This window comes from Oncorhynchus mykiss, chromosome 15 (assembly GCF_057628025.1).
Source record: "Oncorhynchus mykiss isolate SJ-2025 chromosome 15, ASM5762802v1, whole genome shotgun sequence".
Classification (NCBI taxonomy): Eukaryota; Metazoa; Chordata; class Actinopteri; order Salmoniformes; family Salmonidae; genus Oncorhynchus; species Oncorhynchus mykiss.
This window is the reverse complement of record NC_143036.1, coordinates 49728990-49746334: the sequence shown is the minus strand read 5'-3', so window position 1 is coordinate 49746334 and position 17345 is coordinate 49728990. Positions and strand designations below refer to the sequence as shown.

General features: G+C 38.8%; 1 long non-coding RNA gene across 1 annotated transcript in view; it reads right to left on the bottom strand.

Annotated features, from left to right (window-relative positions):
* The window catches only part of LOC149978078 (uncharacterized), a 39354-nt gene extending 36514 nt beyond the window's left edge, over positions 1-2840 (bottom strand). Inside the window, exon 1 of the long non-coding RNA XR_016486727.1 lies at positions 2373-2840. This is a non-coding gene — a long non-coding RNA (uncharacterized LOC149978078). The remainder of the gene's footprint in view (positions 1-2372) is intronic.
* Positions 2841-17345: the final 14505 nt, after the last annotated feature.

Here is a 17345-nt window from a genome sequence, read left to right as displayed (position 1 = left end):
TCAGATATAATAAAACAGAGTATAAGTTTACTTAGTTACAGTTCTATTTGAAATGGGGATATTGTTTAGTCATTTATTCATAAAATTCCTAACATACCCCCAGAATGTTTTAAAGAACAAAGGCAGTGAATTAAAGCAACATGAGAGGATGTTGAGACATTATGTCTGCAGGTATTGCCTTTTGATTTCCCACATCCTCAGGGGTAGCAGCTTGGGGGATGTCCGATGTAAATTTATAGACCGGGGTGGGGGGACCATTAGTATATGCGCTGATTAGAAATGACAATATTTTAAACCCAAGGGTCATTCTAGACATATTTTATTCTTTCTGGGGTGTTTGCCTTTTTAGCCCCCACTTCCTCTGGGGTGAGATAAATTCGGATTTGAAAGACGTGTGTTAATGAATCGAAAGTGCCCATTTTAAGAGACGCCGACACACTTTTTGATGGTGAGTAGGCAGATATCTGGACATACAGTTTGCCTTGTAGTGCAAACCTTGGTTTCAAACGACCCCTGCAGAGCCCCACCCATTTTGTTTTGAAACACACACTCCTCCTGGCCCGGCACACGCACACACACGCACGCACACGGCTTTTCCGAAAGCCTTTTTCTCCGGGACATGCTTGGTGATAGATGGAAAGGACATATTCCTATAGTTAAAAGGTGAGATACTGTTTTAAATTCCTTTATTTAATTCCAAAATATTTAGTACAAACCTTTTTTGAGACATTAACCAATTTTACTGCGCAATATTTAAACATGCACAAATGTTTTAGGTATAAACATTGTTGGCCTACAGTTGTACATCATTACCACACACAGTACTAAACTTTAATAACCTTTAATGTTTATACCATACCGTTGTAGGAAAGACTATAAAATAACACCGTTTTTTTTTTAAGACATTGCATTTCTCCGCGACAGACCGGGGCGAGAGAGAAAACGAGAGAACCCCTTTCGTTAAAGGGTGAGATACCAGGGTGAGATATTAGTACATACAGTTTAAAACATGTTATAATGAAACCCTTTTACTATTCCTTTCTGAGAGATATAGGGCCTGGTTAGCCCTGACCTGCATCCGTTTCCAATTCACCAACCCCAAGACAGGCTCTCTTGCACGCTCCATCAAAGCTCCGTAAGTTTTCACTCCAGGGAAAGATTCGCCGTTGGGCATGTGGGTCCTGGGAATGTATTAAGGATAGATGCGGCCAGCGCCGTAATTGTTCACGATTTTGGAAAAGACTGTCCAGCTTATTCATACGGGTTATGAATGTGGGATAATCAATCCATTTAAAGCTAAACACCAGCATAATATTTTTTTTACATCCTTGCATGCTTTGGAAAATACATATGAACTGACAGATTTTGTCGAATTTGCACTATCAAATTGTTCACATGCTAAAATTGTCACTTTGGAGTCAAGGCTATACGCCATTGAAGTGATTCCTAGGGCCTTCAGATCACTGCGGCCGCAGATCAGTTCTTCCAGTACATAACCGCTCAGGGCCTATTCGCGAGCCTTATTTTAAGCCATTCTCTCATCCGCAGCGCAGGAGATAAACTCCCGGGTTTTGCCTGATAAAGGGGTTTGGGGCCGCTGTCTGTGAATATCTTAACCGTAGATTCCTTAGGTTGGAATATGTAAGACATATGTCCCTCACTTGTACCCAAAACTCCTTTAAAAACTTGTTATGGCTGCAATCCCGCTAACGGGATCAATATGACAACTACCAGTGAAAATAGAGGGTGCCAAATTCAAACCACAGAAATCTCATAATTACAATTCCTAAAACATACATGTGTCTTATATCAATTTAAAGGTAATATTGTTGTTAATCCCACCAACGTGTCCAATTTCAAATATGCTTTTCAGCAAAAGCACTACAAACGATTATGTTAGGTCTCCACCAAACCACAATGAGCACAGCCATTTTCCAGCAAAATATAGCATTCACAAAAAGCAGAAATAGAGATAAAACGAATCACTAACCTTGAATTATCTTCATCAGATGAAACTCATAGGACTTCATGTTACACAATACATGTATGTTTTGTTTGATAAAGTTCATATTTATATAAAAAAAGAGTTTACATTGGCGTTTTAGATTCACTAGTTCCAAAAACATCAAGTGATTTTGCATAGCCACATCGTTTCAACAGAAATACTCATCATAAATGTAGATGATAATACAAGTTATACACATGTAATTATAGATATACCTGTCCTTAATGCAACCGCTGTGTCAGATTTCAAAAAAAGTTTACGGAAAAAGAAACCCATGCAATAATCTGAGATGGAGCTCAGAACAGTAGCCAAATTAGCCTCCATGTTGGAGTCAACAGAATCCAGAAAATACATGATGTTTCCTTACCTTTGATGAACTTCATCAGAATGTAGTCCTAGGAATCCCAGGTCCACAATAAATGCTTGATTTGTTTGAAAATGTCCTCTATAGCGCGTCCACTATAACGTGACGAAATGTCCAAAAGTTCTGTAACAGTCAGTAGAAACATGTCAAACGATGTACTGAATCAATCTTTAGAATGTTGTTTACATATATCTTGAATAACATTCCAACCGGAGAATTAGAATGACTTCAGATGACCAGTGGAACCCATGTCCTTCCCCTGTGAACGCGCATGGTGAAAGCATGGTCAACTCGTGGCAGTGGTGACTATTTCCTGTCTCATTCGACCCCCCTTCACATTAGAGTCATCACACAAATATCCATTGCCTGTTGACATATAGTGGAAGGCGTAGGAAGTGAAAACTCATCCATATCTTGCTGTAATTTCAATGAGAGCTTGGTTGAAAATCTGCCACCCCCAGAAAAATCCAAACAGGAAGTGGAATTTCTCAGGTTTTTGCCTGCAATATGAGTTCTGTTATACTCACAGACATAATTCAAACAGTTTTAGAAACTTCAGAGTGATTTCTACTAATAATAATATGCATATATTAGTAACTGAGACTAAGGAGCTGGCTGTTTACAATGGGCACCTCTTCATCCAAGCTACTCAATACTGCCCCTGCAGCCATAAAAAGTTAAAACATTCTTAGGCTTTTGTCATTGGGTTCATGACAAGAGACACATGACACCCTGAGAATTGGCCTAGGAGACATCATTTTCTGTTTAATATTCTGGGTTTCATTTTTAAAATCTTGTTTAGTGTTCTGGGGCCGCATGTCTTGTTCTGGGCTTTATTTATAATGTGTTTGCCACACCCAATACCCCAGGACATTCCTGTTTCATAGACAACAGCCCTAAGGTCAATAAAACAATGAAATGTTCAAACACATCCCCCCCAGTTCAAAGAGGTCTCTAGACATCAATCATCATAACAACTTCAAAGGAATAGATGCAATATATGCATAAATTAGCACACCCTCTACAGCGTGAGTACAGGAACAGGATGCCCATATATGGGCATAAGCATGCGAAGTTCCCACCAGGATGTCCTGTCAGGATGCCCAAATATGGGCACTCCCTAGAGCACGTGATCACTTCCCGCCAGGATGTCCTGACCGAATGCCCAAATATGGACACGTCATCCTGACATAGGGTCATAAATAAAACTTTTGACGTGTGCCGTCTACTTTATTCTCTCTCGTATATATATATACACACACATGAATATACATACACACACACAGTTGTATATACACAAACACGCACACACACACTTGTGCATATGTGTATATGTATATATACACACACACACACTTGCATACACACACAAACTTGTATATATACAAGTGTGTATGTGTGTGTATATTTACACACATACATACTTGTATACCCACACACACACAATTGTATACACACACATACGTGTATATACACAGAAACACTTGTATACACACACACACTTGTATACACACACACAAGCACACACGCATGCATATACACACACAAACACTTGTATATACACACACACACAAATGTATATATACTGTACACACAGACGTGTATATATATACACACACAATTGTATATATACACAAAAAAACTTGTATTTGCATACACAAACACACACACATATATATACATACACAAACACACACACACACACTTGTATATATACACACACACTTACATATGCACACATACTTGTATACCCACACACACACACACTTGTAATCACACATATATGTGTATACACACACAAACACTCACACACAAACACTTGTATATATATACACACACACACACGCACACACACACACACACACACACACACACACACGTATATATACACACAAACACTTGTATGTATAAACAGACAAACACTTGTATGTATATTAACACACACACACACACGTATGTATACACAAACACATATGTATACACAAACACATATGTATACACACACACATGTATGTATACTCACACTTGTATGTATGTATGTATATATATATATATATATGTATATATATATATATATATATATGTATATATATATATATACATATATATATATATATATATGTATATATATATATATACACACACACACACACACACACACACACACACACACACTTGTATATACACACACACACACACTTGTGTACACACACTTCCATGTATACACACACATACACACTTGTATACACACACACACTTGTATATACAAACACACACACACTTTTATATACACACACACTGGTATACACACACACACACACACACTTGTATACACACACACACACACACATGTATATACACAGATGTATACACACACTTGTATATACACGCTTGTACACACACACACACACACACACTTGTATACAAACACACATGTAAATAAACACACACATTTGTTTACACCCGCACACACACACTTGTACACGCACTTGTTTATACACACACACACACGTGTATATATACACACACACTTGTTTTTACAAACACACACACACACACTTGTATATACACACACACACGTATATACACACACACGTGCATATAAACACACACACACTTGTGTGTATATATATATATATATATATATACACATATGCACACACTTGCATACACACACAAACTTGTATACCCCCCCACACACACACACACACACACACACTTGTATACACACACACAAACAAAAACACGTGTATACACACACACACACACAAATGTATATATACATACAAACACTTGTATATTAGTATATATACACACACTTGTATATTAATACACACACTTACACACACTTGTGTATACTCACACACACACACACGTGTATATACACACTTGTATATACATACACACTTGTATATACATACACACTTGTATACACACACACACACACTTGTATACACACACTTGTACACACAGTTGTTTATACACACACACATGTGTATATATACACTCACACTTCTTTATACTCACACACACACACTTGTATATACACACACACACACACGTGCATATAAACACACACACACACACTTGTATAAATACACACACACACACTTGCATACACACACAAACTTGTATACACACACACACACACGCAAATGTATATACACACAAACACTTGTAAACACACACACAAAAAAAACAACACTTGTATGCACAAACACACACACATGTATACACACACACACACGTATACAGTGGGGCAAAAAAGTATTTAGTCAGCCACCAATTGTGCAGGTTCTCCCACTTAAAAAGCTGAGAGAGGCTTGTCATTTTTTCATCATAGGTACACTTCAACTATGACAGACAAAATTAGAAAAAAAATTATAGAAAATCACATTGTAGGATTTTTTATGAGTTTATTTGCAAATTATGGTGGAAAATAAGTATTTGGTCAGCTACAAACAAGCAAGATTTCTGGCTCTCACAGACCTGTAACTTCTTCTTTAAGAGGCTCCTCTGTCCTCCACTCGTTACCTGTATTAATAGCACCTGTTTGAACTTGTTATCAGTATAAAAGACACCTGTCCACAACCTCAAACAGTCACACTCCAAACTCCACTATGGCCAAGACCAAAGAGCTGTCAAAGGACACCAGAAACAAAATTGTAGACCTGCACCAGGCTGGGAAGACTGAATCTGCAATAGGTAAGCAGCTTGGATTGAATAAATCAACTGTGGGAGCAGTTATTAGGAAATGGAAGACATACAAGACCACGGATAATCTCCCTCGATCTGGGGCTCCACGCAAGATCTCACCCCGTGGGGTCAAAATGATCACAAGAACGGTGGGCAAAAAATCCCAGAACCACACGGGGGACCTAGTGAATGACCTGCAGAGAGCTGGGACCAAAGTAACAAAGCCTACCATCAGCAAGGGCATTGAAGATGAAACGTGGCTGGGTCTTTCAGCATGACAATGATCCCAAACACACCGCCCGGGCAACGAAGGAGTAGCTTCGTAAGAAGCATTTCAATGTCCTGGAGTGGCCTAGCCAGTCTCCAGAACTCAACCCCATAGAAAATATTTGGAGGGAGTTGAAAGTCTGTGTTGCCCAGGAACAGCCCCAAAACATCACTGCTCTAGAGGAGATCTGCATGGAGGAATGGGCCAAAATACCAGCAACTGTGTGTGAAAACCTTGTGAAGACTTACAGAAAATGTTTGACCCCTGTCATTGCCAACAATGGGTATATAACAAAGTATTGAGATAAATCTTTGTTATTGACCAAATACTTATTTTCCACCATAATTTGCAAATAAATTCATAAAAAATCCTACAATGTGATTTTCAGGATTTTTTTTGTCTGTCATAGTTGAAATGTACCTATGATGAAAATTACAGGCCTCTCTCATCTTTTCAAGTGGGAGAACATGCACAATTGGTGGATGACTAAATACTTTTTGCCCCACTCTATATACACACACACACTTGTATATTAATACACACACTTGTATATTAATACAAACACTTGTATATTAATACACACACTTGTATACACACACACACACACACACACGTGTGTATACACACTTGTATATACACACACTTGTATATACACACACACTTGTATATACACACACACACACTTGTATATACACACACACACACTTGTATACACACACACACACACACTTGTGAATTGTCGTGGAAATGTCCTCTATTTACCAAATCATGGGAGCAAACCACAACACAAGTCAGAGTTAGTTATCAAAGTCCATCTTTTAATTATATGAGCTCTATCACAATCCTGTGACTCTCAGACAATTCAGTGTCTCAATGAATTATCTGAGAGCCCCCTCCACATTGCAATAGCATTTTGACTTTCAACAGTTCAGTATCTCTAATGAAAAGTTGAGAGTCCCCAACATAATGGCAAATGGGTTCCTTTATAGCAAAGATCCACCCCCTCTCAAGACGACATGACAAAACACAGGTCTTAGGAACTTACACAAAGAAAATACTTTACTTCAGAGGAGCATCCCCAAAGAAGACAGAGTTGGCTATAAATTATCGTTCAGTTTGGTCTCCTAAACAAAGCTCTTATCTCGTCCTTGGTACAAAATGGTACCAAGACATTACCCCCACTCTATGATATATATCAAATTGTCATTTAGATAGAACCAATTCTAAATACAACCAATCCTGGACAAACTCACGGAGAGGAGAGTGGGGCTATAGGTCAAAAGATATGTTTACACATGATGACCCCTTGACCTCTCCCCTCTCTGCGGCCCATGCAACTTAGTCTTGACATAGAACAGATATTGCAAACCCTGCCACAGTATTATACAAAAATAACATTCTTGATGAAAAGTAATTTACACACATTTGATGAATATAAAACATCTTACATATATTACCAACAAATTATGATTCTTCCACAACAGTATACACACACATTTGTATATACACACACACACAAACTTGTATACACAAACACACATGTATACACACACACTTGTATAAACACACACTTGCATGTATACACACACATACACACTTGTATACACACACACACAAGTGTGTGTATATAGAGACTTGTATATACACACACACACTTGTATATACAAACACACACACACACACACTTTTACATACAGACACACACTTGTATACACACACACACACACACACACACAGGTATACACACACACATTTGTATATACACACACAAACACTTGTATATACACACACACGTATATACATAGATGTGTACACACACACTTGTATACAAACACACACACGTATATAAACACACACACTTGTACACACTTGTTTATATACACACACACTTGTGTGTATATATATATATATATATATATATACACACGCACACACTTGCATACACACACAAACATGTATACCCACACACACACATACACACTCACTTGTATACACACACACACACACACATGTGTATACACACAAACACTTGTATATACACACACACACAAACAAAAACACTTGTAAACACACACACACACACACTTGTATATACACACACACACGTGCATATAAACACACACACGTGCATATAAACACACACACACACACACTTGTATACAGTATATACACACACATACTTGCATACACACACAAACTTGTATACCCCCCCCCCCCACACATACACACACACACACATATATATGTATACACACACACACAAAAAACACTTGTATACACACACACACTTGTATATCTACACACACACACACTTGTATATATACACACACACATGTATATATATACACACACACACACACACACACACTTGTATATATACACACACTTATATATTAGTATATATACAGTACACACTCACACTCACTTGTATACACACACACGTGTATACACACAAACACTTGTATATACACACACACACAAACAAAAACACTTGTAAACACACACACACATATATGTATATACACAAACACTTGTATACACACACACACACACAAAAAAAACACTTGTATACACACACACACACACTTGTATATCTACACACACACACGTATATATACACACACACGCACACTTGTATATATACACACACGTATATATTAGTATATATACACACACTTGTATATTAATACACACACTCACACACACTTGTATACACACACACACTCACTTGTGTATATTCACACACACACACACACACACACACACACACACACACACACACACACACACACACACACACACACACACACACACACACACGCACACAGTGTATATACACACTTGTATATACACACACTTGTATATACACACACACACACACACACACTTGTATATATACACACACACATGTATATATATACACACACACACACACACTTGTATATATACACACACTTATATATTAGTATATATACAGTACACACTCACACTCACTTGTATACACACACACGTGTATACACACAAACACTTGTATATACACACACACACACAAACAAAAACACTTGTAAACACACACACACACACATATATGTATACACACAAACACTTGTATACAAAAACACACACACAAAAAAAACACTTGTATACACACACACACACCTGTATATACACACACACACGTATATATACACACACACACACACTTGTATATATACACACACGTATATATTAGTATATATACACACACTTGTATATTAATACACACACTCACACACACTTGTATACACACACACACTCACTTGTGTATATTCACACACACACACACACACACACACACGCACACAGTGTATATACACACTTGTATATACACACACTTGTATATACACACACTTGTATATACACACACACACTTGTGTATACAGACACATTTGTATATACACACACACAAACTTGTGTACACAAACACACTTGTATACACACACACACACTTGTACACACACACGTGTAAATACACACACACACACACTTGTATATACACACAGACTTGTGTATATACACACACACACACACACACACGTATGTATATATATATCTATATATACACACACACACACACTTGTATATACACATGCACACATACGCGTACGTATTTATATCACCTACTGGGGACACATGTTCTCACACCACATTCTGGGGACACCACTTACCTGACAACCTAGAGACAAGACGAACACATAAAAAAACTCCAAAGAAATCTATAATAAATACACCCTTCAAATCAAATTGATTCATTGAATTAAGGGTAGATGACATTGTGGGGACAGGGAAGGTGATCAATGTGGGGACACAAGAGGAAACTCCTTATTTGGCATCAACAGGAAGTCCCATCTGGGGACCAAGTTCCGACCGACTGGTACCATCTGGGGACAATAGTGTAGACTATTGTTTAGGGCACAAGGGGAAGATGGATTCTGATCTAGATCATTTTGAATTGCTAGCCTTTCATCATATCAGTACCCACTAGAGAATGTTGCCAGGCATTCTCTTTAGCATATGCATCAGATGCATATCAACCTGCAAGGTGTGCAAACATGTTTGGTAAATACATGCTTAATAAATAGTGCATAAACTATTGTAAATTATTCATAGCATGAAGAAATAATAGGAATATATGAATAAAAAAACAATAGGAATTTGTTTAGAGTCAAGGATAAGTTTGGAATAATTCTACAGTCCTAGAAACACGTAGGCCTATAGCCTATTTTTGTTTCCCTTACAATAAAACACTACAGTGGAATCCATTTGATCAACTTTAATTATAAGTTTGATTAGTGATAGAGTTCTAGTAATTAATAAAGTCCAGTTTCAGCTTCTAACAGAAACTAAAAAGATGATAACACTATAACCAGCCAGGTGAATTTATTTGCTGTTTTCCTGAACAAAAGCAACAGCGCATGAACAATTGTAAAGGATTAATTACATAAAGAAATATGTGAAAATATATTCATGACATGATATAAAAACAGTCATTTGTTGATTGAATCAGACACTGTATTGTGCCCTAATACCCGTGCCTTTACACATGAATCAATCACGCCTTCTCTTTACGTTTCGGGTCCACAGTCAGCTTTGGGGATTTGTGTGAGCAAGCCCCACAAACAAATCAGTTGCACTGCAAACAGTTTTCATGGGCCTTGTTTCCTGTGCACCTGCCAACTTGAGATTATGTCTTATTTTTCCCAAGTAGGAGCTGTGGTGCATGGGGAAGAGGGAGAGCAGGACCTGCTGCCTGCTTGGCGGCTGTAGGTTCTTTCTTGGCATTCATGTGCTTCTCATGAAACTCACATGCCAGATCCAGTGGGATGCATTTATTCATTTTACATCTGTACACCGCAAGTGTTGCTTTACCACTCGCCATAACCAATGTGGAGTATAGCTCTGCTGGTATGTAGTTTTGTGCAGAGGGGGGGCAGCTCCCGCCTTTGTTTGTTCACTATTCCCAGAAGGCTTTTCTTCTTTGCAATCAACATGTCAGCCAGGGAAGTTGTCTTCCATGGTCATATTTCTACCTTTATCCATGTAAGGACCCACGAGTTTCAACACCCGTCTCTCACCCGTTGGCCTGGTTTCATCTTTCACCAGATATGGAAAGCCATTGAGCAAGTACTTGGTTTCGACATTGGCGGAAACAAAAACTTAAACCTCTCTGGGGTAGGGGGCAGTATTTTGACGTCCGGATGAAAAGTGTGCCCAAACGACCTGTTACTCAGGCCCAGAAGATAGTATATGCATATAATGGGTAGATTTGGATAGAAGACACTCTAAGGTTTCTAAAACTGTTAAAATAATGTCTGTGAGTATAACAGAACTGATATGGCAGGCGAAACCCCGAGGATAAACCATCCCCCCCCCCCCCCCCAACAAAATTCAGCTTACCACTATTTTTGATGGCTAGTATTTTAATAATAAGGCCAAGTCCTCCCAGATTGCAGTTTCTAGGGCTTCCACTAGATGCGCGTTCTTTCATATTTATCTCCGGTAATGAACCTACTATTCTCCGTCTTAAATGTTATCGTTTATTTGCTTATTAGGATACCTAAGGTTTGATTATAATCGTTGTTTGACTTGTTTGGAAAAGTTTATTGGTAACGTTTGGGATTCATTTGGTATGCATTTTGATGGAGGGAAACTGAGTGGATTATTGATTGAAGAGCGCCAGACAGTTTTTATTAATATAAAGAAAAACGTTATCAAAAAAAGGACAATTTGTGATGTAACTGGGACCTTTTGGAGTGCCAACAGAAGAAGATCATCAAAGGTAAGGCATTTTTTATATCGCTAATCATGACTTTTGTGTTGCACCTGCCTGGTTGAAATATGATTTTCAAGCTTTTGTGTTTGGGCGCTGTCCTCAGATAATCTCATACTTTGCTTTCACCATTAAACCTTTTTGAAATCTGACACATCGGCTGGATTAACAAGAGGATAAGCATTATTTTGATGTATAACACATACAGTGCCTTGCGAAAGTATTCGGCCCCCTTGAAGTTTGCGACCTTTTTCCACATTTCAGGCTTCAAACATAAAGATATAAAACTGCATTTTTTTGTGAAGAATCAACAACAAGTGGGACACAATCATGAAGTGGAACGACATTTATTGGATATTTCAAACTTTTCTAACAAATCAAAAACTGAAAAATTGGGCGTGCAAAATTATTCAGCCCCCTTAAGTTAATACTTTGTAGCGCCACCTTTTGCTGCGATTACAGCTGTAAGTCGCTTGGGGTATGTCTATCAGTTTTGCACATCGAGAGACTGACATTTTTTCCCATTCCTCCTTGCAAAACAGCTCGAGCTCAGTGAGGTTGGATGGAGAGCATTTGTGAACAGCAGTTTTCAGTTCTTTCCACAGATTCTCGATTGGATTCAGGTCTGGACTTTGACTTGGCCATTCTAACACCTGGATATGTTTATTTTTGAACCATTCTATTGTAGATTTTGCTTTATGTTTTGGATCATTGTCTTGTTGGAAGACAAATCTCCGTCCCAGTCTCAGGTCTTTTGCAGACTCCATCAGGTTTTCTTCCAGAATGGTCCTGTATTTGGCTCCATCCATCTTCCCATCAATTTTAACCATCTTCCCTGTCCCTGCTGAAGAAAAGCAGGCCCAAACCATGATGCTGCCACCACCATGTTTGACAGTGGGGATGGTGTGTTCAGCTGTGTTGCTTTTACGCCAAACATAACATTTTGCATTGTTGCCAAAAAGTTCAATTTTGGTTTCATCTGACCAGAGCACCTTCTTCCACATGTTTGGTGTGTCTCCCAGGTAGCTTGTGGCAAACTTTAAACAACACTTTTTATGGATATCTTTAAGAAATGGCTTTCTTCTTGCCACTCTTCCATAAAGGCCAGATTTGTGCAATATACGACTGATTGTTGTCCTATGGACAGAGTCTCCCACCTCAGCTGTAGATCTCTGCAGTTCATCCAGAGTGATCATGGGCCTCTTGGCTGCATCTCTGATCAGTCTTCTCCTTGTATGAGCTGAAAGTTTAGAGGGATGGCCAGGTCTTGGTAGATTTGCAGTAGTCTGATACTCCTTCCATTTCAATATTATCGCTTGCACAGTGCTCCTTGGGATGTTTAAAGCTTGGGAAATATTTTTGTATCCAAATCTGGCTTTAAACTTCTTCACAACAGTATCTCGGACCTGCCTGGTGTGTTCCTTGTTCTTCATGATGCTCTCTGCGCTTTTAACGGACCTCTGAGACTATCACAGTGCAGGTGCATTTATACGGAGACTTGATTACACACAGGTGGATTGTATTTATCATCATTAGTCATTTAGGTCAACATTGGATCATTCAGAGATCCTCACTGAACTTCTGGAGAGAGTTTGCTGCACTGAAAGTAAAGGGGCTGAATAATTTTGCACGCCCAATTTTTCAGTTTTTGATTTGTTCAAAAAGTTTGAAATATCCAATAAATGTCGTTCCACTTCATGATTGTGTCCCACTTGTTGTTGATTCTTCACAAAAAAATACAGTTTTATATCTTTATGTTTGAAGCCTGAAATGTGGCAAAAGGTCGCAAAGTTCAAGGGGGCCGAATACTTTCGCAAGGCACTGTATATTTTCAAGAATGTTAAATATTTGAATTGAGTATTAGTGAATTTCGCGCTCTGCAATTTCACCAGATGTTGTCCAGGTGGGACGCTACCGTCCCATGTACCCTAGAAAGGTTAACTGAAATCACATACACCATTATTTGTTTTTTTCTGGCTGCTGACGTCCATTCATCCATTTATGACAGAATAACACATTTTAATGTTACCTTTATTATGTTACTAGTTTTTGCTTAGTAGCCAGAGCAATGCTGCCGCGCGAGGGGTCATGTACTGAATGCTGGGACAGCACAAATATTATTGGAAAAAGTACAATTTGAAAAATTTGCTGTACCTCTTGAATTGAGTTCATTGTCAAAGGTAAGTGTCATAAAAAGTGCAGAATATGCTTTTTCAGATATTATATAGAAATCAATGTTTGACCTGCGTGTGGAGGATTTGATAAAGCAATGCTCTTTTCCCTGCATCGGCAAATTACACGATGCGCCCATCTCTTCATATACAATTTGACAAATAGGCCTAATATAGTCACTCATCAGATTGCCTATAGACAAGATTACATTGGTAAACTCTTATTGTGTGTGAAATTAGTTATGGTATAGTTTTAGGTGTAGTTTCGATGCGCCGGCTGACCACGTTGTCTGGCATTGTTTGTTTCCCGCTCAATATACATTATTCAGAAGGCCAAGTGCAACATTTAGCATGTTTTTATTTCCCTTACAATAAATGTGATAATTATGAAAGAGTTATAGTAAAAAAAAAACAGTCCGATAACAGCTGATTTTTACTAAGTAAAATGTAAAAGTTATGGTTTCAACCCACAAGTTATGCGGTCAAATTATTTGCTGCTGATCAATAGGCATAATAAACTCATCCTTACACTTTCTAAATTAAATCAACCTCTTCACCCTCCTTATCACTCAGTTAGTGTCACGACTTGCTGAAGTTGGCTCCCCTGCCTGTTCTGGCGGTGCTCTGCGGTCGTTGTCACAGTCCTACTAGCCCCCACCGAGCCCTTTTTCATTTGTCTGTTTGTTTTGTCTTATTAGTTTCAACTGTGTTCTATTGTATGGCTTGATGATCTTCCCTATTTTAAGTACGTGTACCCGCCCTTGTTTTGTGCGGGATTGTCTTTATGTTACGTGTGTGCGTTTTAGGTAGAGGTGGTTATATTTTCTGGACTTTGTCACTTTGTTGTCCACCCCCTGTGTCGTTGGGCTTGTCATTTTTGTGTGCCATATTAAAGAGCACTTTTCCCCAGTGGAACTCTCTGTGCCTGATTCCTTCACCCACCTAGTCCCATCGTGACAGTTAGGCCTAATTTAAGTAAAATTGTGAAGGTGCACAATTATCGCCCATTCATTCAGTGAGGTGAGAGAGATGCATTAGCAGCTGGCTGGGTACCAACTTCATAAAGCACATTGTCTTGGAGGGTTAAGTAGGGAATCGGAGTGAGAGAGAAAAAAAAATGGTACAAAGACTCTAAATACTTTTGTGATTTCAAAATTCTGACGTGTAAAATACAAACATTCAGGAAAAGTTGAGGAAGAAGCAGGACAGATTTTTGGGGTAGATTTTTTTATTTACAAAATCAAACAGGGAGGAGGAGGTACAGAGACAGACGGCCCAGCAGGGGGACAGACTATACGGGCCGGCAGGGGGACGTACAGGAAGCAGGTATACACAATTAGAAATAAGAGTACAGTACAGTTCCCTGGAGTACAAAAAAATATTTTTTTAAAACACAAAGTACCTTCAGAGATACGTAATGTCAAAGACTCTATGATGATAATATACACCTGGTTAAGGCCACAGGACTGAAAATGAACGAATTCAACAACGTGTCTCTGTCTCTAACAGATACAGTCATGGGTGGTAACATTACAATTCACTAGAAAAGTCAAGACACACTGTGAAATTATTTAGGAGGCATGGCTTAGTGGGGAGCAAGGCTTTCACATTACCCCAGAGTGTGAGATGTACCGTGCTACAGACAAGACCCCTTTTTGAGATTCACAAGTACGGATCAGGCACGGAAGGAGGCAGTATCATGGTGCGTTTGTTACCAAGTGGGAAGTGGGAATTTATTACATAACACTGGGAAGAATCCACTTGAATGGCCATCCAACTGGTAATTACTAGTAGGAAACTCATCTATCATCTTGAGCTCCCACTTCTACCACATGGTAACCTCTGACATCGCCTACTAAGGAAGTAGTTTCCATAACAGCATTTTTGGCAGTTAAATGCAACAGTATTAATAAAAATCAATCTGTTTTTGAACTCTAATTCTATTCTTGACATAATACTTCACTGCCCGCCAGTCCCGCTCTCTGAGAGCTTGTGGCGCTGCCTTGATGCATGCAAGACAGTCCACTTTCCCTGGAGTATCTCCGGAGTGGATGAATTGTATTCATTTTTCCCCTACTGCCCCTTTCTCCTCCTCACTCCACTTCCTCTTTTTAGAACTTTGGGACACAATGAACAATGATTCCTGAGGCTTTTAATAGCTGCTGCTTGACCATGCACTTTCTTTCTGCTGCTACTGCCTCACCATACCATGCTGCGTTTCAATTCTATACATATGTTATACTGCTGCATTTTGTTTACAAACTGGATACAAAAATAATAATTATTTTTACATTTTAGTAATTTAGCAGACGCTGTTATCTGGAGCGACTTACAGGAGCACTTAGGGTTAATATTTTTTCACCTTGTCAGCCCAGATTCGAACTAGCAACCTTTTGGTTACTGGCCCAACACTTTAATCGCTAGGCTACTTCCTGCCCTTTTTGTTCTGTTGCCCCCACCTGCACCCCAGCCTCCAACTGCTTTGTGTCTGCTCTATCTCCATGGGGAATGGATATTATTACATTCCCTACCCATTGTTTTGTTTCATTGTGTACTTTATGATGCTTTTGCGCTAGGGAGTATTCCAAAAGGAGCAGAGACAATAATAGTGCCATTTACATTTGATTAAATTAAATTGTTAAATGGACAAATCTTCTCAGTGAATTTCATTACATTTTTTTTCAGATCCTTTAGAGTTTTAGAGAATTCAGAATAGCAGAGACCAAAGAGGTGGCAAGTGCAGATAGGAACAAACGCATCAATACGATTTACCTGGGCAGGATCCTTAACTGATTTTCCTGCCATGGCCTCCAGTATCAGCTCTTGTATCCTATGATGTTTGCATATACAGGATATATTTAAACTGTCAACTCATATTTCTTACCTGCAAAACTGTCGTCTGTTGCAGATCTGGCTTTAGTGGGGCATTTGTCCTTCAATGCATTAAAGTCCTCTAAACTGCTCTCCCTTTCTGCTCCTGGCACATATCTGTTATTTCTATGCTGCTGATTGAGTCGTCAGAATCATATCTG